We start from the raw sequence: 22387 nt of genomic DNA on the forward strand, positions 1-22387 counted from the left end.
AAAAACAAATAACAAGCAAAGCGAATGAAAATCCAACGGTCGGATCGCAGGCCACGGCCCTTTTGAGCCGCCGCCCCTTTGCGGCGGTGCCCGAACCGCCAGGGAGCCTCCAATCGCTCCCCGATCCTCCTCTTCGAAGCGCTTATAGCAATTGCGCGTGCATGGACTAACGGGTGCGATCATACCAGCACTAATGCACCGGATCCCATCAGAACTCCGAAGTTAAACGTGCTTGGGCGAGAGTAGTACTAGGATGGGTGACCTCCTGGGAAGTCCTCGTGTTGCACCCCTCCTTTTTGCCCGCTTCTCCATCCGGCCAGCCCCTTTGTCTTTCTTTCTTCTTTTTCTCTCCCCCGCCTCCCTTTCCTCCCCCGGCATCGATAGGGCGGGGCTAGAGGCCGAAGGCTACTAGTCCTGCTCAGAATGTCGTTTCGCTTCAAGAAACGAAAGGTCGGCACCTAATTCCACCAAGAATTTGGTTTTGAATAGTAAATGCCTATTTTTAAAAAAAAAAAAAACAAATAACAAGCAAAGCGAATGAAAATCCAACGGTCGGATCGCAGGCCACGGCCCTTTTGAGCCGCCGCCCCTTTGCGGCGGTGCCCGAACCGCCAGGGAGCCTCCAATCGCTCCCCGATCCTCCTCTTCGAAGCGCTTATAGCAATTGCGCGTGCATGGACTAACGGGTGCGATCATACCAGCACTAATGCACCGGATCCCATCAGAACTCCGAAGTTAAACGTGCTTGGGCGAGAGTAGTACTAGGATGGGTGACCTCCTGGGAAGTCCTCGTGTTGCACCCCTCCTTTTTGCCCGCTTCTCCATCCGGCCAGCCCCTTTGTCTTTCTTTCTTCTTTTTCTCTCCCCCGCCTCCCTTTCCTCCCCCGGCATCGATAGGGCGGGGCTAGAGGCCGAAGGCTACTAGTCCTGCTCAGAATGTCGTTTCGCTTCAAGAAACGAAAGGTCGGCACCTAATTCCACCAAGAATTTGGTTTTGAATAGTAAATGCCTATTTTTTAAAAAAAAAAAAACAAATAACAAGCAAAGCGAATGAAAATCCAACGGTCGGATCGCAGGCCACGGCCCTTTTGAGCCGCCGCCCCTTTGCGGCGGTGCCCGAACCGCCAGGGAGCCTCCAATCGCTCCCCGATCCTCCTCTTCGAAGCGCTTATAGCAATTGCGCGTGCATGGACTAACGGGTGCGATCATACCAGCACTAATGCACCGGATCCCATCAGAACTCCGAAGTTAAACGTGCTTGGGCGAGAGTAGTACTAGGATGGGTGACCTCCTGGGAAGTCCTCGTGTTGCACCCCTCCTTTTTGCCCGCTTCTCCATCCGGCCAGCCCCTTTGTCTTTCTTTCTTCTTTTTCTCTCCCCCGCCTCCCTTTCCTCCCCCGGCATCGATAGGGCGGGGCTAGAGGCCGAAGGCTACTAGTCCTGCTCAGAATGTCGTTTCGCTTCAAGAAACGAAAGGTCGGCACCTAATTCCACCAAGAATTTGGTTTTGAATAGTAAATGCCTATTTTTTAAAAAAAAAAAAACAAATAACAAGCAAAGCGAATGAAAATCCAACGGTCGGATCGCAGGCCACGGCCCTTTTGAGCCGCCGCCCCTTTGCGGCGGTGCCCGAACCGCCAGGGAGCCTCCAATCGCTCCCCGATCCTCCTCTTCGAAGCGCTTATAGCAATTGCGCGTGCATGGACTAACGGGTGCGATCATACCAGCACTAATGCACCGGATCCCATCAGAACTCCGAAGTTAAACGTGCTTGGGCGAGAGTAGTACTAGGATGGGTGACCTCCTGGGAAGTCCTCGTGTTGCACCCCTCCTTTTTGCCCGCTTCTCCATCCGGCCAGCCCCTTTGTCTTTCTTTCTTCTTTTTCTCTCCCCCGCCTCCCTTTCCTCCCCCGGCATCGATAGGGCGGGGCTAGAGGCCGAAGGCTACTAGTCCTGCTCAGAATGTCGTTTCGCTTCAAGAAACGAAAGGTCGGCACCTAATTCCACCAAGAATTTGGTTTTGAATAGTAAATGCCTATTTTTTAAAAAAAAAAAAACAAATAACAAGCAAAGCGAATGAAAATCCAACGGTCGGATCGCAGGCCACGGCCCTTTTGAGCCGCCGCCCCTTTGCGGCGGTGCCCGAACCGCCAGGGAGCCTCCAATCGCTCCCCGATCCTCCTCTTCGAAGCGCTTATAGCAATTGCGCGTGCATGGACTAACGGGTGCGATCATACCAGCACTAATGCACCGGATCCCATCAGAACTCCGAAGTTAAACGTGCTTGGGCGAGAGTAGTACTAGGATGGGTGACCTCCTGGGAAGTCCTCGTGTTGCACCCCTCCTTTTTGCCCGCTTCTCCATCCGGCCAGCCCCTTTGTCTTTCTTTCTTCTTTTTCTCTCCCCCGCCTCCCTTTCCTCCCCCGGCATCGATAGGGCGGGGCTAGAGGCCGAAGGCTACTAGTCCTGCTCAGAATGTCGTTTCGCTTCAAGAAACGAAAGGTCGGCACCTAATTCCACCAAGAATTTGGTTTTGAATAGTAAATGCCTATTTTTTAAAAAAAAAAAAACAAATAACAAGCAAAGCGAATGAAAATCCAACGGTCGGATCGCAGGCCACGGCCCTTTTGAGCCGCCGCCCCTTTGCGGCGGTGCCCGAACCGCCAGGGAGCCTCCAATCGCTCCCCGATCCTCCTCTTCGAAGCGCTTATAGCAATTGCGCGTGCATGGACTAACGGGTGCGATCATACCAGCACTAATGCACCGGATCCCATCAGAACTCCGAAGTTAAACGTGCTTGGGCGAGAGTAGTACTAGGATGGGTGACCTCCTGGGAAGTCCTCGTGTTGCACCCCTCCTTTTTGCCCGCTTCTCCATCCGGCCAGCCCCTTTGTCTTTCTTTCTTCTTTTTCTCTCCCCCGCCTCCCTTTCCTCCCCCGGCATCGATAGGGCGGGGCTAGAGGCCGAAGGCTACTAGTCCTGCTCAGAATGTCGTTTCGCTTCAAGAAACGAAAGGTCGGCACCTAATTCCACCAAGAATTTGGTTTTGAATAGTAAATGCCTATTTTTTAAAAAAAAAAAAACAAATAACAAGCAAAGCGAATGAAAATCCAACGGTCGGATCGCAGGCCACGGCCCTTTTGAGCCGCCGCCCCTTTGCGGCGGTGCCCGAACCGCCAGGGAGCCTCCAATCGCTCCCCGATCCTCCTCTTCGAAGCGCTTATAGCAATTGCGCGTGCATGGACTAACGGGTGCGATCATACCAGCACTAATGCACCGGTGCATTAGGGCGGGTGCGACCATACCCCTTTGCATGGACTAATGCCTATTCAAAACCAAATTCTTGGTGGAATTAGTGCCGACCTTTCGTTTCTTGAAGCGAAACGACATTCTGAGCAGGACTAGTAGCCTTCGGCCTCTAGCCCCGCCCTATCGATGCCGGGGGAGGAAAGGGAGGCGGGGGAGAGAAAAAGAAGAAAGAAAGACAAAGGGGCTGGCCGGATGGAGAAGCGGGCAAAAAGGAGGGGTGCAACACGAGGACTTCCCAGGAGGTCACCCATCCTAGTACTACTCTCGCCCAAGCACGTTTAACTTCGGAGTTCTGATGGGATCCGGTGCATTAGTGCTGGTATGATCGCACCCGTTAGTCCATGCACGCGCAATTGCTATAAGCGCTTCGAAGAGGAGGATCGGGGAGCGATTGGAGGCTCCCTGGCGGTTCGGGCACCGCCGCAAAGGGGCGGCGGCTCAAAAGGGCCGTGGCCTGCGATCCGACCGTTGGATTTTCATTCGCTTTGCTTGTTATTTGTTTTTTTTTTTTTAAAAAATAGGCATTTACTATTCAAAACCAAATTCTTGGTGGAATTAGGTGCCGACCTTTCGTTTCTTGAAGCGAAACGACATTCTGAGCAGGACTAGTAGCCTTCGGCCTCTAGCCCCGCCCTATCGATGCCGGGGGAGGAAAGGGAGGCGGGGGAGAGAAAAAGAAGAAAGAAAGACAAAGGGGCTGGCCGGATGGAGAAGCGGGCAAAAAGGAGGGGTGCAACACGAGGACTTCCCAGGAGGTCACCCATCCTAGTACTACTCTCGCCCAAGCACGTTTAACTTCGGAGTTCTGATGGGATCCGGTGCATTAGTGCTGGTATGATCGCACCCGTTAGTCCATGCACGCGCAATTGCTATAAGCGCTTCGAAGAGGAGGATCGGGGAGCGATTGGAGGCTCCCTGGCGGTTCGGGCACCGCCGCAAAGGGGCGGCGGCTCAAAAGGGCCGTGGCCTGCGATCCGACCGTTGGATTTTCATTCGCTTTGCTTGTTATTTGTTTTTTTTTTTTTAAAAAATAGGCATTTACTATTCAAAACCAAATTCTTGGTGGAATTAGGTGCCGACCTTTCGTTTCTTGAAGCGAAACGACATTCTGAGCAGGACTAGTAGCCTTCGGCCTCTAGCCCCGCCCTATCGATGCCGGGGGAGGAAAGGGAGGCGGGGGAGAGAAAAAGAAGAAAGAAAGACAAAGGGGCTGGCCGGATGGAGAAGCGGGCAAAAAGGAGGGGTGCAACACGAGGACTTCCCAGGAGGTCACCCATCCTAGTACTACTCTCGCCCAAGCACGTTTAACTTCGGAGTTCTGATGGGATCCGGTGCATTAGTGCTGGTATGATCGCACCCGTTAGTCCATGCACGCGCAATTGCTATAAGCGCTTCGAAGAGGAGGATCGGGGAGCGATTGGAGGCTCCCTGGCGGTTCGGGCACCGCCGCAAAGGGGCGGCGGCTCAAAAGGGCCGTGGCCTGCGATCCGACCGTTGGATTTTCATTCGCTTTGCTTGTTATTTGTTTTTTTTTTTTTAAAAAATAGGCATTTACTATTCAAAACCAAATTCTTGGTGGAATTAGGTGCCGACCTTTCGTTTCTTGAAGCGAAACGACATTCTGAGCAGGACTAGTAGCCTTCGGCCTCTAGCCCCGCCCTATCGATGCCGGGGGAGGAAAGGGAGGCGGGGGAGAGAAAAAGAAGAAAGAAAGACAAAGGGGCTGGCCGGATGGAGAAGCGGGCAAAAAGGAGGGGTGCAACACGAGGACTTCCCAGGAGGTCACCCATCCTAGTACTACTCTCGCCCAAGCACGTTTAACTTCGGAGTTCTGATGGGATCCGGTGCATTAGTGCTGGTATGATCGCACCCGTTAGTCCATGCACGCGCAATTGCTATAAGCGCTTCGAAGAGGAGGATCGGGGAGCGATTGGAGGCTCCCTGGCGGTTCGGGCACCGCCGCAAAGGGGCGGCGGCTCAAAAGGGCCGTGGCCTGCGATCCGACCGTTGGATTTTCATTCGCTTTGCTTGTTATTTGTTTTTTTTTTTTTAAAAAATAGGCATTTACTATTCAAAACCAAATTCTTGGTGGAATTAGGTGCCGACCTTTCGTTTCTTGAAGCGAAACGACATTCTGAGCAGGACTAGTAGCCTTCGGCCTCTAGCCCCGCCCTATCGATGCCGGGGGAGGAAAGGGAGGCGGGGGAGAGAAAAAGAAGAAAGAAAGACAAAGGGGCTGGCCGGATGGAGAAGCGGGCAAAAAGGAGGGGTGCAACACGAGGACTTCCCAGGAGGTCACCCATCCTAGTACTACTCTCGCCCAAGCACGTTTAACTTCGGAGTTCTGATGGGATCCGGTGCATTAGTGCTGGTATGATCGCACCCGTTAGTCCATGCACGCGCAATTGCTATAAGCGCTTCGAAGAGGAGGATCGGGGAGCGATTGGAGGCTCCCTGGCGGTTCGGGCACCGCCGCAAAGGGGCGGCGGCTCAAAAGGGCCGTGGCCTGCGATCCGACCGTTGGATTTTCATTCGCTTTGCTTGTTATTTGTTTTTTTTTTTTTAAAAAATAGGCATTTACTATTCAAAACCAAATTCTTGGTGGAATTAGGTGCCGACCTTTCGTTTCTTGAAGCGAAACGACATTCTGAGCAGGACTAGTAGCCTTCGGCCTCTAGCCCCGCCCTATCGATGCCGGGGGAGGAAAGGGAGGCGGGGGAGAGAAAAAGAAGAAAGAAAGACAAAGGGGCTGGCCGGATGGAGAAGCGGGCAAAAAGGAGGGGTGCAACACGAGGACTTCCCAGGAGGTCACCCATCCTAGTACTACTCTCGCCCAAGCACGTTTAACTTCGGAGTTCTGATGGGATCCGGTGCATTAGTGCTGGTATGATCGCACCCGTTAGTCCATGCACGCGCAATTGCTATAAGCGCTTCGAAGAGGAGGATCGGGGAGCGATTGGAGGCTCCCTGGCGGTTCGGGCACCGCCGCAAAGGGGCGGCGGCTCAAAAGGGCCGTGGCCTGCGATCCGACCGTTGGATTTTCATTCGCTTTGCTTGTTATTTGTTTTTTTTTTTTTAAAAAATAGGCATTTACTATTCAAAACCAAATTCTTGGTGGAATTAGGTGCCGACCTTTCGTTTCTTGAAGCGAAACGACATTCTGAGCAGGACTAGTAGCCTTCGGCCTCTAGCCCCGCCCTATCGATGCCGGGGGAGGAAAGGGAGGCGGGGGAGAGAAAAAGAAGAAAGAAAGACAAAGGGGCTGGCCGGATGGAGAAGCGGGCAAAAAGGAGGGGTGCAACACGAGGACTTCCCAGGAGGTCACCCATCCTAGTACTACTCTCGCCCAAGCACGTTTAACTTCGGAGTTCTGATGGGATCCGGTGCATTAGTGCTGGTATGATCGCACCCGTTAGTCCATGCACGCGCAATTGCTATAAGCGCTTCGAAGAGGAGGATCGGGGAGCGATTGGAGGCTCCCTGGCGGTTCGGGCACCGCCGCAAAGGGGCGGCGGCTCAAAAGGGCCGTGGCCTGCGATCCGACCGTTGGATTTTCATTCGCTTTGCTTGTTATTTGTTTTTTTTTTTTTAAAAAATAGGCATTTACTATTCAAAACCAAATTCTTGGTGGAATTAGGTGCCGACCTTTCGTTTCTTGAAGCGAAACGACATTCTGAGCAGGACTAGTAGCCTTCGGCCTCTAGCCCCGCCCTATCGATGCCGGGGGAGGAAAGGGAGGCGGGGGAGAGAAAAAGAAGAAAGAAAGACAAAGGGGCTGGCCGGATGGAGAAGCGGGCAAAAAGGAGGGGTGCAACACGAGGACTTCCCAGGAGGTCACCCATCCTAGTACTACTCTCGCCCAAGCACGTTTAACTTCGGAGTTCTGATGGGATCCGGTGCATTAGTGCTGGTATGATCGCACCCGTTAGTCCATGCACGCGCAATTGCTATAAGCGCTTCGAAGAGGAGGATCGGGGAGCGATTGGAGGCTCCCTGGCGGTTCGGGCACCGCCGCAAAGGGGCGGCGGCTCAAAAGGGCCGTGGCCTGCGATCCGACCGTTGGATTTTCATTCGCTTTGCTTGTTATTTGTTTTTTTTTTTTTAAAAAATAGGCATTTACTATTCAAAACCAAATTCTTGGTGGAATTAGGTGCCGACCTTTCGTTTCTTGAAGCGAAACGACATTCTGAGCAGGACTAGTAGCCTTCGGCCTCTAGCCCCGCCCTATCGATGCCGGGGGAGGAAAGGGAGGCGGGGGAGAGAAAAAGAAGAAAGAAAGACAAAGGGGCTGGCCGGATGGAGAAGCGGGCAAAAAGGAGGGGTGCAACACGAGGACTTCCCAGGAGGTCACCCATCCTAGTACTACTCTCGCCCAAGCACGTTTAACTTCGGAGTTCTGATGGGATCCGGTGCATTAGTGCTGGTATGATCGCACCCGTTAGTCCATGCACGCGCAATTGCTATAAGCGCTTCGAAGAGGAGGATCGGGGAGCGATTGGAGGCTCCCTGGCGGTTCGGGCACCGCCGCAAAGGGGCGGCGGCTCAAAAGGGCCGTGGCCTGCGATCCGACCGTTGGATTTTCATTCGCTTTGCTTGTTATTTGTTTTTTTTTTTTTAAAAAATAGGCATTTACTATTCAAAACCAAATTCTTGGTGGAATTAGGTGCCGACCTTTCGTTTCTTGAAGCGAAACGACATTCTGAGCAGGACTAGTAGCCTTCGGCCTCTAGCCCCGCCCTATCGATGCCGGGGGAGGAAAGGGAGGCGGGGGAGAGAAAAAGAAGAAAGAAAGACAAAGGGGCTGGCCGGATGGAGAAGCGGGCAAAAAGGAGGGGTGCAACACGAGGACTTCCCAGGAGGTCACCCATCCTAGTACTACTCTCGCCCAAGCACGTTTAACTTCGGAGTTCTGATGGGATCCGGTGCATTAGTGCTGGTATGATCGCACCCGTTAGTCCATGCACGCGCAATTGCTATAAGCGCTTCGAAGAGGAGGATCGGGGAGCGATTGGAGGCTCCCTGGCGGTTCGGGCACCGCCGCAAAGGGGCGGCGGCTCAAAAGGGCCGTGGCCTGCGATCCGACCGTTGGATTTTCATTCGCTTTGCTTGTTATTTGTTTTTTTTTTTTTAAAAAATAGGCATTTACTATTCAAAACCAAATTCTTGGTGGAATTAGGTGCCGACCTTTCGTTTCTTGAAGCGAAACGACATTCTGAGCAGGACTAGTAGCCTTCGGCCTCTAGCCCCGCCCTATCGATGCCGGGGGAGGAAAGGGAGGCGGGGGAGAGAAAAAGAAGAAAGAAAGACAAAGGGGCTGGCCGGATGGAGAAGCGGGCAAAAAGGAGGGGTGCAACACGAGGACTTCCCAGGAGGTCACCCATCCTAGTACTACTCTCGCCCAAGCACGTTTAACTTCGGAGTTCTGATGGGATCCGGTGCATTAGTGCTGGTATGATCGCACCCGTTAGTCCATGCACGCGCAATTGCTATAAGCGCTTCGAAGAGGAGGATCGGGGAGCGATTGGAGGCTCCCTGGCGGTTCGGGCACCGCCGCAAAGGGGCGGCGGCTCAAAAGGGCCGTGGCCTGCGATCCGACCGTTGGATTTTCATTCGCTTTGCTTGTTATTTGTTTTTTTTTTTTTAAAAAATAGGCATTTACTATTCAAAACCAAATTCTTGGTGGAATTAGGTGCCGACCTTTCGTTTCTTGAAGCGAAACGACATTCTGAGCAGGACTAGTAGCCTTCGGCCTCTAGCCCCGCCCTATCGATGCCGGGGGAGGAAAGGGAGGCGGGGGAGAGAAAAAGAAGAAAGAAAGACAAAGGGGCTGGCCGGATGGAGAAGCGGGCAAAAAGGAGGGGTGCAACACGAGGACTTCCCAGGAGGTCACCCATCCTAGTACTACTCTCGCCCAAGCACGTTTAACTTCGGAGTTCTGATGGGATCCGGTGCATTAGTGCTGGTATGATCGCACCCGTTAGTCCATGCACGCGCAATTGCTATAAGCGCTTCGAAGAGGAGGATCGGGGAGCGATTGGAGGCTCCCTGGCGGTTCGGGCACCGCCGCAAAGGGGCGGCGGCTCAAAAGGGCCGTGGCCTGCGATCCGACCGTTGGATTTTCATTCGCTTTGCTTGTTATTTGTTTTTTTTTTTTTAAAAAATAGGCATTTACTATTCAAAACCAAATTCTTGGTGGAATTAGGTGCCGACCTTTCGTTTCTTGAAGCGAAACGACATTCTGAGCAGGACTAGTAGCCTTCGGCCTCTAGCCCCGCCCTATCGATGCCGGGGGAGGAAAGGGAGGCGGGGGAGAGAAAAAGAAGAAAGAAAGACAAAGGGGCTGGCCGGATGGAGAAGCGGGCAAAAAGGAGGGGTGCAACACGAGGACTTCCCAGGAGGTCACCCATCCTAGTACTACTCTCGCCCAAGCACGTTTAACTTCGGAGTTCTGATGGGATCCGGTGCATTAGTGCTGGTATGATCGCACCCGTTAGTCCATGCACGCGCAATTGCTATAAGCGCTTCGAAGAGGAGGATCGGGGAGCGATTGGAGGCTCCCTGGCGGTTCGGGCACCGCCGCAAAGGGGCGGCGGCTCAAAAGGGCCGTGGCCTGCGATCCGACCGTTGGATTTTCATTCGCTTTGCTTGTTATTTGTTTTTTTTTTTTTAAAAAATAGGCATTTACTATTCAAAACCAAATTCTTGGTGGAATTAGGTGCCGACCTTTCGTTTCTTGAAGCGAAACGACATTCTGAGCAGGACTAGTAGCCTTCGGCCTCTAGCCCCGCCCTATCGATGCCGGGGGAGGAAAGGGAGGCGGGGGAGAGAAAAAGAAGAAAGAAAGACAAAGGGGCTGGCCGGATGGAGAAGCGGGCAAAAAGGAGGGGTGCAACACGAGGACTTCCCAGGAGGTCACCCATCCTAGTACTACTCTCGCCCAAGCACGTTTAACTTCGGAGTTCTGATGGGATCCGGTGCATTAGTGCTGGTATGATCGCACCCGTTAGTCCATGCACGCGCAATTGCTATAAGCGCTTCGAAGAGGAGGATCGGGGAGCGATTGGAGGCTCCCTGGCGGTTCGGGCACCGCCGCAAAGGGGCGGCGGCTCAAAAGGGCCGTGGCCTGCGATCCGACCGTTGGATTTTCATTCGCTTTGCTTGTTATTTGTTTTTTTTTTTTTAAAAAATAGGCATTTACTATTCAAAACCAAATTCTTGGTGGAATTAGGTGCCGACCTTTCGTTTCTTGAAGCGAAACGACATTCTGAGCAGGACTAGTAGCCTTCGGCCTCTAGCCCCGCCCTATCGATGCCGGGGGAGGAAAGGGAGGCGGGGGAGAGAAAAAGAAGAAAGAAAGACAAAGGGGCTGGCCGGATGGAGAAGCGGGCAAAAAGGAGGGGTGCAACACGAGGACTTCCCAGGAGGTCACCCATCCTAGTACTACTCTCGCCCAAGCACGTTTAACTTCGGAGTTCTGATGGGATCCGGTGCATTAGTGCTGGTATGATCGCACCCGTTAGTCCATGCACGCGCAATTGCTATAAGCGCTTCGAAGAGGAGGATCGGGGAGCGATTGGAGGCTCCCTGGCGGTTCGGGCACCGCCGCAAAGGGGCGGCGGCTCAAAAGGGCCGTGGCCTGCGATCCGACCGTTGGATTTTCATTCGCTTTGCTTGTTATTTGTTTTTTTTTTTTTAAAAAATAGGCATTTACTATTCAAAACCAAATTCTTGGTGGAATTAGGTGCCGACCTTTCGTTTCTTGAAGCGAAACGACATTCTGAGCAGGACTAGTAGCCTTCGGCCTCTAGCCCCGCCCTATCGATGCCGGGGGAGGAAAGGGAGGCGGGGGAGAGAAAAAGAAGAAAGAAAGACAAAGGGGCTGGCCGGATGGAGAAGCGGGCAAAAAGGAGGGGTGCAACACGAGGACTTCCCAGGAGGTCACCCATCCTAGTACTACTCTCGCCCAAGCACGTTTAACTTCGGAGTTCTGATGGGATCCGGTGCATTAGTGCTGGTATGATCGCACCCGTTAGTCCATGCACGCGCAATTGCTATAAGCGCTTCGAAGAGGAGGATCGGGGAGCGATTGGAGGCTCCCTGGCGGTTCGGGCACCGCCGCAAAGGGGCGGCGGCTCAAAAGGGCCGTGGCCTGCGATCCGACCGTTGGATTTTCATTCGCTTTGCTTGTTATTTGTTTTTTTTTTTTTAAAAAATAGGCATTTACTATTCAAAACCAAATTCTTGGTGGAATTAGGTGCCGACCTTTCGTTTCTTGAAGCGAAACGACATTCTGAGCAGGACTAGTAGCCTTCGGCCTCTAGCCCCGCCCTATCGATGCCAAATTCACGTGTTTTATTGGGTTTTTAGGTTGTTTTTGTTTTATAGCGTAGTATTTTCATTCAATTTGCACTACTATCATTCTCTTGTGTGATTGGTTTCTTTTTAGTTTTTTTAACAATTTATGTTTGTAACCCGTTCTACTAATCTGAGTCAAGTGCAGGTGGATCTCGAAATTGAAAACACTTTACACAGGTTATGAAAGGAAGCTCGCGTGTCACCATCTTGGCCATTGCACGTCAACAGACACTCAAGGAGCTCGTTGCTCCTAACATGGACAATCAACCATTATGCATAAACATTGATAAGATCCTCATAGTCATCTTAAGGAGTTCCACATCGTTTGTGTTGGCATGAAATCGAATGAAGTTGACGAAGAATAGGTTAAGTTGAAAGCTTTCCTTTTCTCTTTAAAAGGGGCAACAAAGACATGACTTTTCTCTATTCTCCCAGGTTCCATTGGAACGTGGAATGGCATGAAGAAGATTTTCCTTCCTTGAAAAATATTTCCCAGCCTCTCGAGTTGCCAACATAAGGAAAGAAATATGGGGGATTGTTGAACAATCTCATAGAGATACACTTTTCGAGTACTGGGAAAAATTTGAGCAACTCTATGTTCAATCTCATTAGATCTCGATGAGCTGCTCATTCAATATTTCTATGAAGGATTGATGCCTATTGACCGTAGTATCATTGATGCGGCAAGTAGAGGGGCATTGGTAGATAAGGCACCCAAGGCTGCATGCCAATTGATCTCAACTATTGCAGCAAACGAGCAAATGAGGTAAGTATTTCTAACTTTGAGAATAAAGTTAATGATCTTACTTCTCTTGTGCATTCTTTGGCTAGTAGAAATGTACAGCAGATGAGAGTTTGTAGCATATGCTCCTTACAAGGACATGCTTCGGATATGTGCCCAACAATGCAAGAAGATTACATTGAACAAGCTAATGCAGTTGATAAAGCATTCAATGGACAGTCCCAGTGTAAGTATGATCCCTTTTACAACACTTACAATCCCGGATGGAGAGATAATCCCAACTTATGTTATGGGAACTCGCATCAACAAGGCAGTCAAAGCCGAAAGTTTCAGTCCCAACAAAATTGTCAAGCAAGACAACCCCCTCCATTCATAAACTTTAATGTTATGGGGTCGTCATCCAATAATGATCTTCGTGAGGTGATGAAAACCTTGGCTTCTAACATAAATGACCTTGCAACAAAATGTCATGTCTTTTCAACAGGAAACAAGGTCAAGCATTCACAACTTAGAGAAGCAAATGGGGCAAGTTGCTTTAAGTGTAGGGAAATTAGAGGCACAAATGAATGGAAAGTTGCCCTCCTAATCATTGAATCCAAAAGAAAATGTTAGTGTGATCACACTGTCAAGTGGGAAAGAACTTGAAGAGTAAAGGTCGAAAAAAATTGAGATAGAGGAAGAAGGGAGATAGAAACCAAATTGTGTATAAAGAAGAAACGTCCTCTTCCTCCACAAATTGAAAAAACGACCAACACTCCAAAGGTAAGTACTAACTCATTGAATTCCAGTTTTAAAACAATTTCACCATTTCCTTTGATTTCTTCCAGGTCTAAGAAAGAGGACAAAGAAAAAGATATTAGTGCTACTATGATCGCACTCGTGAGTCCATGCATGCGTAATTGCTATAAGTGCTTTAAAGGTGCCCGCGAGTAGGATCAGAGAGTGATGGGAGGCTCCCTGGTGGTGCAAGCACTGCCAAAAAAGGGGCGGCGGCCCTGGGAAGAGCGACTGGGACCCCAGAGCAGGCCAGTTCGTGCCTTAACCTGTGATCTAATCGCTGGATCGTGCCCATATTTTTACAAGAGCTTGGAGTCGCTACTCCAATCGCTGGATCTTTAGATCTTGTAGACCTCGCCCCAATGCCCTTGTATTTGCAAGTTTCTCCGATTTCCCTTGCTCTTCTCGAGGGAAACCTCATGCTGCTATTCTAGACAGGTGGGAACACCATGCGGGAGAGGAAATGGAGGTAGGAGGAAAAAATATATAAAAGGGCGGGGCGAATGGAGATCGCGAGGGGAGCCGCATGGGAAACAGGCAAAAAGGAGGGGTGCAACACGATGACTTCCTTGGAGGTAACCCATCCTAGTACTACTCTCGCCCAACCACGTTTAACTTTGGAGTTCTGATGGTATTCGATGAATTAGTGATGGTATGATCACACCCGTGAGTCAATGCACACGCAATTGCTATAAGCGCTTTGAAGGAGCTTGCGAGGAGGATTGCAGAGCAATGAGAGGCTCCTCGATAGTTCAAGCACCACCGCAAAAGGGGGGTGGCTTGGGGAAGCGCGACCGGGACCCTGGAACGCACCGATTCATGCCAGACCAGAACATTTTCTTTTTTTGTTTTTCTTATTTTTCGGTGTTCTTCAACCTCCTCTTTTATAGGCAGGTTTAGGCCTTTTAGATGGGATGTCTAGGGTTTTAAATAGCTAAAACCTAGCTGCTTTTGCTAGAGGGTGTTGGTTTTGGGTATAGGTGGTTTTGTAGGGTGTTTTGGGACCAAGGTGAGCATTTTTTATCCTTGGATCCTGAGAGAAAGGTTTTGAACCCTTGATATGATCCTTATGTAGGTTTCTAAATGGAAACCAACGAGAATGTTGGGCACTTTTCTGCAACTAAATATTCCTGTCAAAGCTAACTGGTTGACCACTTTCTAGACTTCGTCAAAGTATCTTTGATGTCAACGTCATTTGAGACTACCTGGACTTGGTAGACGGGGTGCATGCCTTTCGATCAGACCTACTTTTGCTTAATTTGGAGGTCTATAGCTCTATATTCAATGTTTGAAAGTGTACACTCAAATAGCATAATGTCTAAAACTATAGTTTTGGTTGAGTAGGGACAAGATGTTGTGGAGATCCATGGAGAAAATGGGACGTAAACGTTTGATATTGCAAACATGCGGTTGTAAAGGAGGTGTTTCTTGATCAACTGATGGTGGTTTCAGCCTTTAGAGTGGTTAGAAACATCGTATTCCGTCGTCTAAAATTACCCCCTCAATCAACCAAAAACTAAAGAAGAAGAAACATAGTACTTTGAACAACATCGTTTTGACTAATTCTTATACATTAGGGTTTTTCTTTTGATTTGGGATCTATCAAAGCTCAATTTAATTCTTAATCTGACAATTTCGCTCAATTTTATCCTTAATCCCCCTCTTTGTTTCCCCCCTCTTTGTTTCCCCCCTCTTTGTTTCTAATTTCATATAATTGCATCCCTGTTAAACTTCATTTGTTACCCCCAATTTCAAGCATCTTTTATAAGTTGGTCCATGGTTTTTGATTTATTCAATTACCCCCTAAATGACCACTAAACTTAAAATTTCTTGATTTAACCCCTGATTCCTCACCGATTCCAGTCCTTGAAGTCGCGCGCATTTTGCAAGTTGATCCTTGCCTTACAGAAAGTTTAATTAAGCCCTTGTTTGCTCACCAGACTTTGATTTTTATATAATTAAGCTCCTGATTTGACTAAATCAAACTTTTCAAGCTTCCAAATGAGTCCCTAACATCAATTATTTCAAAATTGACTTTCAAAGTTGATTTCTCTTATGATTAAACTCTCAATTAAATAATTAAACCTTTTTTAAAAATTTAATTGAGTCTTTAAACGCCAAAAATAAATATTTTTACTAAAAGTTTTTGTCAATTAAACCTTGGATTGCTATTTTGGCCTATCAAACTTGCTTGGCATTCTGGTATTTCATAATTGGGTTCGAGCATTTCTTTTCATGTTTACTTTAGGTGTATTTTTTTGTGTATATATATATATAGATAGCAACACATGGCATCCAAATTATAGTAGATGACATTAATCTTCCAATAATAAAGTTAAAAAAAAATCTACTTCGCCCAATTATAAATCACACCAAAATTAAGAAGTTTTTGCTTACCAGAATAAAAATCAAATCAAAATGAATGGACTACATGTCCTCCAGCTAGGCAGGGAACATGTCATTCCCTATAATAAATTTTGGCCACCTTATGTGACTGAAAAATCAGGGTCCGAGTAATTTGGATCTTAAAATCCAAATTCCAATCTACTTTTGTCTAAAAAACACAAAAAACACACATCATAGAATTATCTTATTTTTCAACTAAAAAACACTTTCAAATCACTGTCAAAATACAAAAAAAATAATAATCAAATTGAATAAAACAAACTTTACAAGTCCCAACCTATTTTTTCCAGCATTATTAAAAGCCTAAACCACCTTCATCAAACCCCCTTCTTCAAGATAAACACATTGACATTAATATTAGTGTTTTTTTCTTTTGTAGTTGGGTGAATCATTCTCTCTCCTCTCCCTTTCTAAAATTTTTTTATCTCCTCTCTCAACACTCAAGAATTGAAACATGAGAAAAATAAAGTTTTAGGATTGAATGTCAAAAAATAAAAATTGCAAGGACCAAAGATGCAACAACCCCAATTTCCTACATCTTTTTTTCACAATACATTGAAAATTTTCAGGTAATTTTTTTTACATTTACAGGTTTCACCAAAATTTCTACCAAAATTTCAGCAGAGTCTCCCCTATAATAAGAGGTCCCAAGTTATCGACAAAATCATATCACTTTTAATTTTATTTCACATCCCGATCCAATCGTCCTGGATCTCAACCCAACCTCATCATGATCAACACAACACATTTTATTCAATAACATCATATAATGTAATTCAAGTGAAAGATTCGATTTCAACTATAAATGACACGATCAAAGAGTTGATGTCTTATCCCAAGTGCAGGAGTGTCAAAGTAATAAATAACCCAGTAAGACCAAGGTTGATCCACAGGGAGGTTAACTATATAAACTACAAATAAAGAAATAGATTTGAAGAGAATACTAATAGAAAAGAAGTTGAAGAGAGCTTTGAGATGTGATATTGATGTAAGGATTAAACAATGATAAAACAATTGTCAAGGTTATAGGATTCACTAATGGTATTTCTAATACATATAGTATAAACTCTTTTATTTACTCAACTAAAAACCTCACACAAAGAAGGTTCCAATCGGATGATTTATCATTAATAGCTCATTATAAAGTATTAACATGATCATATTAATTATCTTATTAAAGTAACACAAATACTTGTAAACATTGTTAGGTATTCATGATGCTAACTTATGTTAACAACAAATCAAGTTCCTCTCATAACAACAATGTCGGCCGAAGACAATGAAGGATCAAGTATTTATTGTACCAAGTGTTATACAACACAAATCTAGATTAACCATTTAACAAGCAAGGTATTAAGAATTGAAAAGATAAAAATGATAAGACATATTAATAGCAAACTTTCTTGGATATAAACATTAAAGTCCATGTTGAGTTTATATTATACATATTCTAACACCATTAGTGAAACCTTTTCACCTTGAAATAATTAACTTAGCTAGACATTATGAAGAAGAGAAATAAAAAAATAAGATAAGAACATGATTATGATATAAGTTAACTAAGTATAGGAAAGGAAATAAAAAGCATAAATAAGAGATTAATATAACACGAAAGAAAACTTGAATATTACAAAGAGAGAAAGCAAGAAAATGATCTTGATCTGAAAACCAAGATGCCTAAATGTATGACAAATGTCTCTTTTTATAGGCTAAAAAGAACTATTCAATTGGTAATTAACTATTGAATTAGTGGCCAACTAATGACTTAGTGGACTTGATTGTTTAGATATGGATTTGTTTTCTAGACAGAATGGCATTGCTACGATCAGAATTTGACAAAGTGGTCTTCATGAATGTTGTAGGAATCTGTCTCAGCTTTCCATAAAAATAAAGAATGAGCTCACTTAGACTTCTAGAATTCAAGATATGGACTAAACACCGAATAGAGTCTAGGCTGCAGGACAGATTTGGACTCCAAAAAGGCAGAATTGAGTTTTGAACGCCTCATGAATATTTTAGGCTTATGTCTTAGCTTTCCATCAATATAAATTAGACCTAAATCCAAGGTCTACAATTCCAAATATGACCCAATGATTGAATAGTGTTTCAATAAAAACCAAAATCTCTTCTCTAAGCGTAGCCTTTTCTTTGTCCTTTCACTTATAATAGTTAATCACATCAATCAATCATTTGAATTGTCAGATATGCTCACATAAAATGAGCATTTACCATAAATTAAAGTTATCTTATATTATCAAACTTGTTATTATAAAACATGCTTAAGTTAGGGAATTTAATGATACTTTAAGTGCAATATGATGATATAAAACCTTAATGAAAATGGTACTAATCACACCCCCCCAACCAACTTTTTACTAGTTCGTAGTAATTAAAGCGTTCAAATAGAAAAATAATTTGCAAAATCCATAAGCAAGGCATTCATCATTTAACTTCTTATTGATCTATTCAAATAAACAAACTCTTATTAAATTTATATATCTGCTCCATACTTCTTAATCACAATATTAATAAACCCTCTTTTTTTGTGCTCAATATATCAAAACATAGCTATGAGGCTTTTCTTGGAAGAAAACTCGCATGGTTAAATAAACAAGCATGGTTAAATAGGTACTTAGAGTTACAAACATTAGATTAAAGTCATACATTCAAATTTACGTATTAATATTATATTTCAAGTTTTAGAAGATAAATTTCTTAATTTACAAATAATTTTACATGGTCAAAAGCAAAAGGTAACTAAACCAATATCACTCCTGACGCAACCCTGATAGACCTAAAAAATAGAAATTAACATATACACATCAATATTAAAATGTAGTAACAAACAATAACAATGACAGGTAATAATCTCCATAGAATTTCTTTTGATACATAAAATTAGGCATAAACCTCTTTTACAACATGAATTTTTCATCTATTATCCATATCCATCTAATATCCTATCCTATTTGTCGAGAATAATTTCATCTTGGAAATCTTATCACAACTCTATGATTTTCGAACACCATCTCCTTATAAATCAATTCTTACTTGATACCAAGATATTCCTCTCTTGGTATCATTAGCTTATTGCATTCTTTTGGAATAACTAATTAATATTTTCCCTTCCATTTTTGGAAGGTAATTGGTGACACTAATAAATCTCATTGGTATCATTAGTCTCCCAATATTGGGTTAGACTAATCAATTACATCACTTGTCGATATTAATACAATCGATTAGTATCATTAGTCTATTAATTCCTCGGAATAGTTAATCAAATCTTATTCATATCTGGTTTACTATTAAAGTTGCCAATGTCAAGAACCCTTGACATTATTAACCTCCTTACATGGAGTAGTTAATCACACCAGAAATAGTTGCTTATACCAATGTAACCCATTGATATCATTAACTATTCTCGACCCGGAATAGTTAATCAACTTATCTTTTTCACTTAATCAAGAGTAACCATGTCGATGTTAGTAATCTTTACTAACGTCATTAGTCACCCAATTGCTCAGGATCGACTAATCAATTTAACAAATGTCGGCACCAATGAAACCTCATCGATACCATTAGCTATCCAAACTCGGATAGCTAATCAATGTCATCTGAAAATACCAATGAAACCTCATTGATACCATTAGCTATCTAAACCCGGATAGCTAATCAATGTCATCAGAATCTTCTATTTGTACTGATCCCCTTTTATTTTTCTTATTAACATCATATGCATTGTAACCACAGTTGTCAAGTATCATTCGCACACAATCTTAATTATCGACACTACGACCACTAAGCATCATTCACATAACCTTGGTCACCTTCATCACAATGCCAAGTATTAATTTATGCCCTTGGCCACCCTCATCACGGTGCTAAGTATCATTGTAATGTATCCTTAGCCACCAACACTATGGTGACCAATTATCTATCATTTCTCCCCCAATCTCCAAGTTATTGTGTATACGCAATCCATACTAAGATATGTAAGATAATTAAGTCTATTGATTAGTACTTAAAAGTGCATTTTTATCAAGGTTTTATATCATCATTTTGCACTTAAAGTATCAATAACTCCTTAACTAAAGCATGTTTTATAATAACATATCTAATTATATAAGATACCTTTAATTTATGGTAAACGTTCATCTTAAATGCAGGCCTATCACATAAATGAAAGAATTGATTGATGGGTTGAAGTACTGAAATTGAAAGGACAAAGAGATGGCCAAACTTAGAAAAGAGATGCTGGTGCAGTCCAAACTGGAACACTGTTCGGTAATTGGGTCATATCTGGAGCTGTAGATCTTGGATTTAGGTCCATTTTATATGGATGGAAAGATAAGACATAGGCCTACAACTTTTATGTGGAGCCCAAGATTTAAAAAGGCCGTTTTCAAGTCCAAATTGTAGCAACAACAAAGAAGTCCGAATCTGTCCTGCAGCCCAGACACTATTCAGTGTTCAGCCCATATCTCAAGTTCTAGAAGTCCAAATGATCTCAAATTTTTACCCTAGAACGATGAGACAATTTCCTAGAACTTTCATGATTCAAGTTTGTTCAAATTATGACGTCATCAATGACGTTTTTGGCAGACAAGAAGATAAGAATTGTCACCAAGTCAAGATGTGGCCACCCACTCATCAATTAGTCAACAAATCAATAGTTCCGAATTTTGGCCTATAAAAGGAGGCATTTGCCATGTATTTAGGCATCTTGGTTTTCAGATCAAGATCATGCTCTTGCTCTCTCTTTATATTTTGTAATGCTTAAGTTTTGCTTATATTAATCTCTTGCTTATGCTTTTCATTTCCTTTCCTTGTTTATTTATGTTTCTTTCTTTCATTATGTCTAGCTAAATTAATTATGTCAAGGTGAAAAGGGTACACTAATGGTGTAAGAATAAGTATAATATAAACTTAACATGGACCTTAATGTTGGATACTAACATGCTTTATATTTGTTATCTTGTTCACTTTTAATACTTTGCTTGTTAAATGGTTAATCTAGATTTATGTTGTATAACACTTGGTACAACAAATACTTGGCACTTTCATAGCCCATACTGTATGGTATAACCGACACCTGAGCTATGAAAGGAACTTGATTTGTTGTTAACATAAGTTATAATCATGAATGCCTGACAACATTTACAAGTATTAGCATTATTCGAATAAGATAGCTAATGTAATCATGTTAACAATTTATAATCTGATTGGAACCTCCTTGTGTGTGGTTTCCAATTGAATAATAAGGGTTTATACTATACTTGTTTGAAATACCATTAGTGGATCCTCTAACCTTGACATTTGTTGTTATCATTGTTTAATCCTACGTTAATCTTCCATCTCAAAAGTTCTCATCAACTTCTTCCTCTTCTTCTTCACTATTATTATTATCATCATCATTATTATTATTGTTGTTGTTGTTATTGTTGTTGTTATTGTTACTTTTGTATTATTGTTATCTATAATTTATACATTTAACCTCCCTGTGGTTCGACCCCGGTCTTGCCGGGTTATTTATTACTTCGACACTCCTGCACTTGGGAAAAGACATCAATCTTTTGGTCGTGTCATCTATTCCAAATTTATCATGGCTAATTTGATACCTATCAATGTAAGGTAATTGTATTCATCCTAATAATAACATAATTAATTTGATACATAATAATGCACGCAAGTTACTCATATTCGTTCAAACATTATCCTAACTAATGGAGGTATACCGTTGCATGCGAGATACTCTTATTTATTCCAATAATATCTGATTAGTACTTGAAAATGCATTCTCATTAAGGCTTTATATCATCATATTGCACTAAGTATCATTAAATTCCCTAACTAAAACATGTTTTATAATAATAAGCCTGATAATATAATATATCTTTAATTTATGGTAAATGCTTGTTTTTAACACAGGTATATCTCACAATTCAAAGGATTGATTGATGTGATTAACTATTGAAAGTGAAGAACAAAAAGAGGACTAGGCTAAGAGAAGAGATGCTAGTTCAATTCCAAACTGAAATACCATTTTGTTATTGGATCATAACTGGAGTTGTAGACCTCGGATTTAGGTCTGCTTTATATGGATGGAAAGCTAAGATATAGACCTAAAACTTTCATGGGTGTCCAAGACTCAATTCTGTCGTTTTCAAGTTCAAATCTTAGGAACAATGGAGAAGTCAGAATCTATCCTGCAGCTCAGACACTGTTTGGTTTTCAGTTCATATCTTGAGTTCTAGAAGTCCAAATGAGCTCTGGGTTTTTTTGTTGGAAAGCTAAGACAATTTCCCACAGCTTTCATGGAACAAAAGGCTCTAATTTTGATGTTATCAATGATGTTTTGGACAACAAACAATATCAATAAGCAGCCAATAATGTCAATAACCAGTAGCCAACAATGTCAAAAACCAGCCACCAAATCAATGGTTGGCCACCAACTAAATATTTTGTCAACCAATCAATAGTTCCAAATTTTAGCCTATAAAAGGAGGCATTTTCCATGTATTTAGTCATCTTGGTTTTCAGATCATGATCATCTTCTTGCTTTCTCTCTTTGTAATGTTCAAGTTTTCTTTCATGCTATATTAATCTCTTGTTTATGCTTTTTCATTTCCTTTCCTATACTTAGTTACCTTATAACATGTTTATGTTCTTATATTGTTTATTTATGTTTTTCTTCTTCATTATGTTTAGCTAAGTTAATTATGTCAATGTGAAAAGGTTTCTCTAATGGCGTTAGAATAGGTATAATATAAACTCAACATGGACTTCAATGTTTATAAC

At 44.0% G+C, this 22387-nt stretch overlaps 22 non-coding genes and 1 pseudogene across 22 annotated transcripts; 6 read left to right on the plus strand and 17 right to left on the minus strand.

Moving 5' to 3' along the window:
• The first annotated feature begins 171 nt into the window (after nucleotides 1-171).
• Nucleotides 172-290, plus strand: LOC133672232 (5S ribosomal RNA). The gene has a single exon (XR_009834821.1). It is a non-coding gene; the product is annotated as a 5S ribosomal RNA (ribosomal RNA).
• Nucleotides 291-684: 394 nt separating this feature from the next.
• On the plus strand, nucleotides 685-803 carry LOC133672234 (5S ribosomal RNA). Its single transcript, XR_009834823.1, has one exon. It is a non-coding gene; the product is annotated as a 5S ribosomal RNA (ribosomal RNA).
• Nucleotides 804-1197: 394 nt separating this feature from the next.
• On the plus strand, nucleotides 1198-1316 carry LOC133671725 (5S ribosomal RNA). The gene has a single exon (XR_009834340.1). It is a non-coding gene; the product is annotated as a 5S ribosomal RNA (ribosomal RNA).
• Nucleotides 1317-1710: 394 nt separating this feature from the next.
• LOC133671726 (5S ribosomal RNA) lies at nucleotides 1711-1829 on the plus strand. Its single transcript, XR_009834341.1, has one exon. It is a non-coding gene; the product is annotated as a 5S ribosomal RNA (ribosomal RNA).
• Nucleotides 1830-2223: 394 nt separating this feature from the next.
• On the plus strand, nucleotides 2224-2342 carry LOC133671727 (5S ribosomal RNA). The gene has a single exon (XR_009834342.1). It is a non-coding gene; the product is annotated as a 5S ribosomal RNA (ribosomal RNA).
• Nucleotides 2343-2736: 394 nt separating this feature from the next.
• On the plus strand, nucleotides 2737-2855 carry LOC133671728 (5S ribosomal RNA). Its single transcript, XR_009834343.1, has one exon. It is a non-coding gene; the product is annotated as a 5S ribosomal RNA (ribosomal RNA).
• A 668-nt stretch (nucleotides 2856-3523) lies between these two features.
• LOC133671729 (5S ribosomal RNA) lies at nucleotides 3524-3642 on the minus strand. Its single transcript, XR_009834344.1, has one exon. It is a non-coding gene; the product is annotated as a 5S ribosomal RNA (ribosomal RNA).
• Nucleotides 3643-4036: 394 nt separating this feature from the next.
• On the minus strand, nucleotides 4037-4155 carry LOC133671731 (5S ribosomal RNA). The gene has a single exon (XR_009834346.1). It is a non-coding gene; the product is annotated as a 5S ribosomal RNA (ribosomal RNA).
• A 394-nt stretch (nucleotides 4156-4549) lies between these two features.
• Nucleotides 4550-4668, minus strand: LOC133671732 (5S ribosomal RNA). The gene has a single exon (XR_009834347.1). It is a non-coding gene; the product is annotated as a 5S ribosomal RNA (ribosomal RNA).
• A 394-nt stretch (nucleotides 4669-5062) lies between these two features.
• LOC133671733 (5S ribosomal RNA) lies at nucleotides 5063-5181 on the minus strand. The gene has a single exon (XR_009834348.1). It is a non-coding gene; the product is annotated as a 5S ribosomal RNA (ribosomal RNA).
• A 394-nt stretch (nucleotides 5182-5575) lies between these two features.
• Nucleotides 5576-5694, minus strand: LOC133671734 (5S ribosomal RNA). Its single transcript, XR_009834349.1, has one exon. It is a non-coding gene; the product is annotated as a 5S ribosomal RNA (ribosomal RNA).
• Nucleotides 5695-6088: 394 nt separating this feature from the next.
• On the minus strand, nucleotides 6089-6207 carry LOC133671735 (5S ribosomal RNA). Its single transcript, XR_009834350.1, has one exon. It is a non-coding gene; the product is annotated as a 5S ribosomal RNA (ribosomal RNA).
• Nucleotides 6208-6601: 394 nt separating this feature from the next.
• Nucleotides 6602-6720, minus strand: LOC133671736 (5S ribosomal RNA). Its single transcript, XR_009834351.1, has one exon. It is a non-coding gene; the product is annotated as a 5S ribosomal RNA (ribosomal RNA).
• A 394-nt stretch (nucleotides 6721-7114) lies between these two features.
• On the minus strand, nucleotides 7115-7233 carry LOC133671737 (5S ribosomal RNA). The gene has a single exon (XR_009834352.1). It is a non-coding gene; the product is annotated as a 5S ribosomal RNA (ribosomal RNA).
• A 394-nt stretch (nucleotides 7234-7627) lies between these two features.
• LOC133671739 (5S ribosomal RNA) lies at nucleotides 7628-7746 on the minus strand. Its single transcript, XR_009834353.1, has one exon. It is a non-coding gene; the product is annotated as a 5S ribosomal RNA (ribosomal RNA).
• A 394-nt stretch (nucleotides 7747-8140) lies between these two features.
• Nucleotides 8141-8259, minus strand: LOC133671740 (5S ribosomal RNA). The gene has a single exon (XR_009834354.1). It is a non-coding gene; the product is annotated as a 5S ribosomal RNA (ribosomal RNA).
• A 394-nt stretch (nucleotides 8260-8653) lies between these two features.
• Nucleotides 8654-8772, minus strand: LOC133671741 (5S ribosomal RNA). Its single transcript, XR_009834355.1, has one exon. It is a non-coding gene; the product is annotated as a 5S ribosomal RNA (ribosomal RNA).
• A 394-nt stretch (nucleotides 8773-9166) lies between these two features.
• Nucleotides 9167-9285, minus strand: LOC133671743 (5S ribosomal RNA). The gene has a single exon (XR_009834357.1). It is a non-coding gene; the product is annotated as a 5S ribosomal RNA (ribosomal RNA).
• A 394-nt stretch (nucleotides 9286-9679) lies between these two features.
• Nucleotides 9680-9798, minus strand: LOC133671744 (5S ribosomal RNA). Its single transcript, XR_009834358.1, has one exon. It is a non-coding gene; the product is annotated as a 5S ribosomal RNA (ribosomal RNA).
• A 394-nt stretch (nucleotides 9799-10192) lies between these two features.
• Nucleotides 10193-10311, minus strand: LOC133671745 (5S ribosomal RNA). The gene has a single exon (XR_009834359.1). It is a non-coding gene; the product is annotated as a 5S ribosomal RNA (ribosomal RNA).
• Nucleotides 10312-10705: 394 nt separating this feature from the next.
• On the minus strand, nucleotides 10706-10824 carry LOC133671746 (5S ribosomal RNA). The gene has a single exon (XR_009834360.1). It is a non-coding gene; the product is annotated as a 5S ribosomal RNA (ribosomal RNA).
• Nucleotides 10825-11218: 394 nt separating this feature from the next.
• LOC133671747 (5S ribosomal RNA) lies at nucleotides 11219-11337 on the minus strand. Its single transcript, XR_009834361.1, has one exon. It is a non-coding gene; the product is annotated as a 5S ribosomal RNA (ribosomal RNA).
• A 2393-nt stretch (nucleotides 11338-13730) lies between these two features.
• LOC133672203 (5S ribosomal RNA) lies at nucleotides 13731-13849 on the minus strand (annotated as a pseudogene).
• Nucleotides 13850-22387: the final 8538 nt, after the last annotated feature.

The sequence above is a fragment of the Populus nigra genome, chromosome 13 (genome assembly GCF_951802175.1).
Source record: "Populus nigra chromosome 13, ddPopNigr1.1, whole genome shotgun sequence".
NCBI classification, from domain to species: domain Eukaryota; kingdom Viridiplantae; phylum Streptophyta; class Magnoliopsida; order Malpighiales; family Salicaceae; genus Populus; species Populus nigra.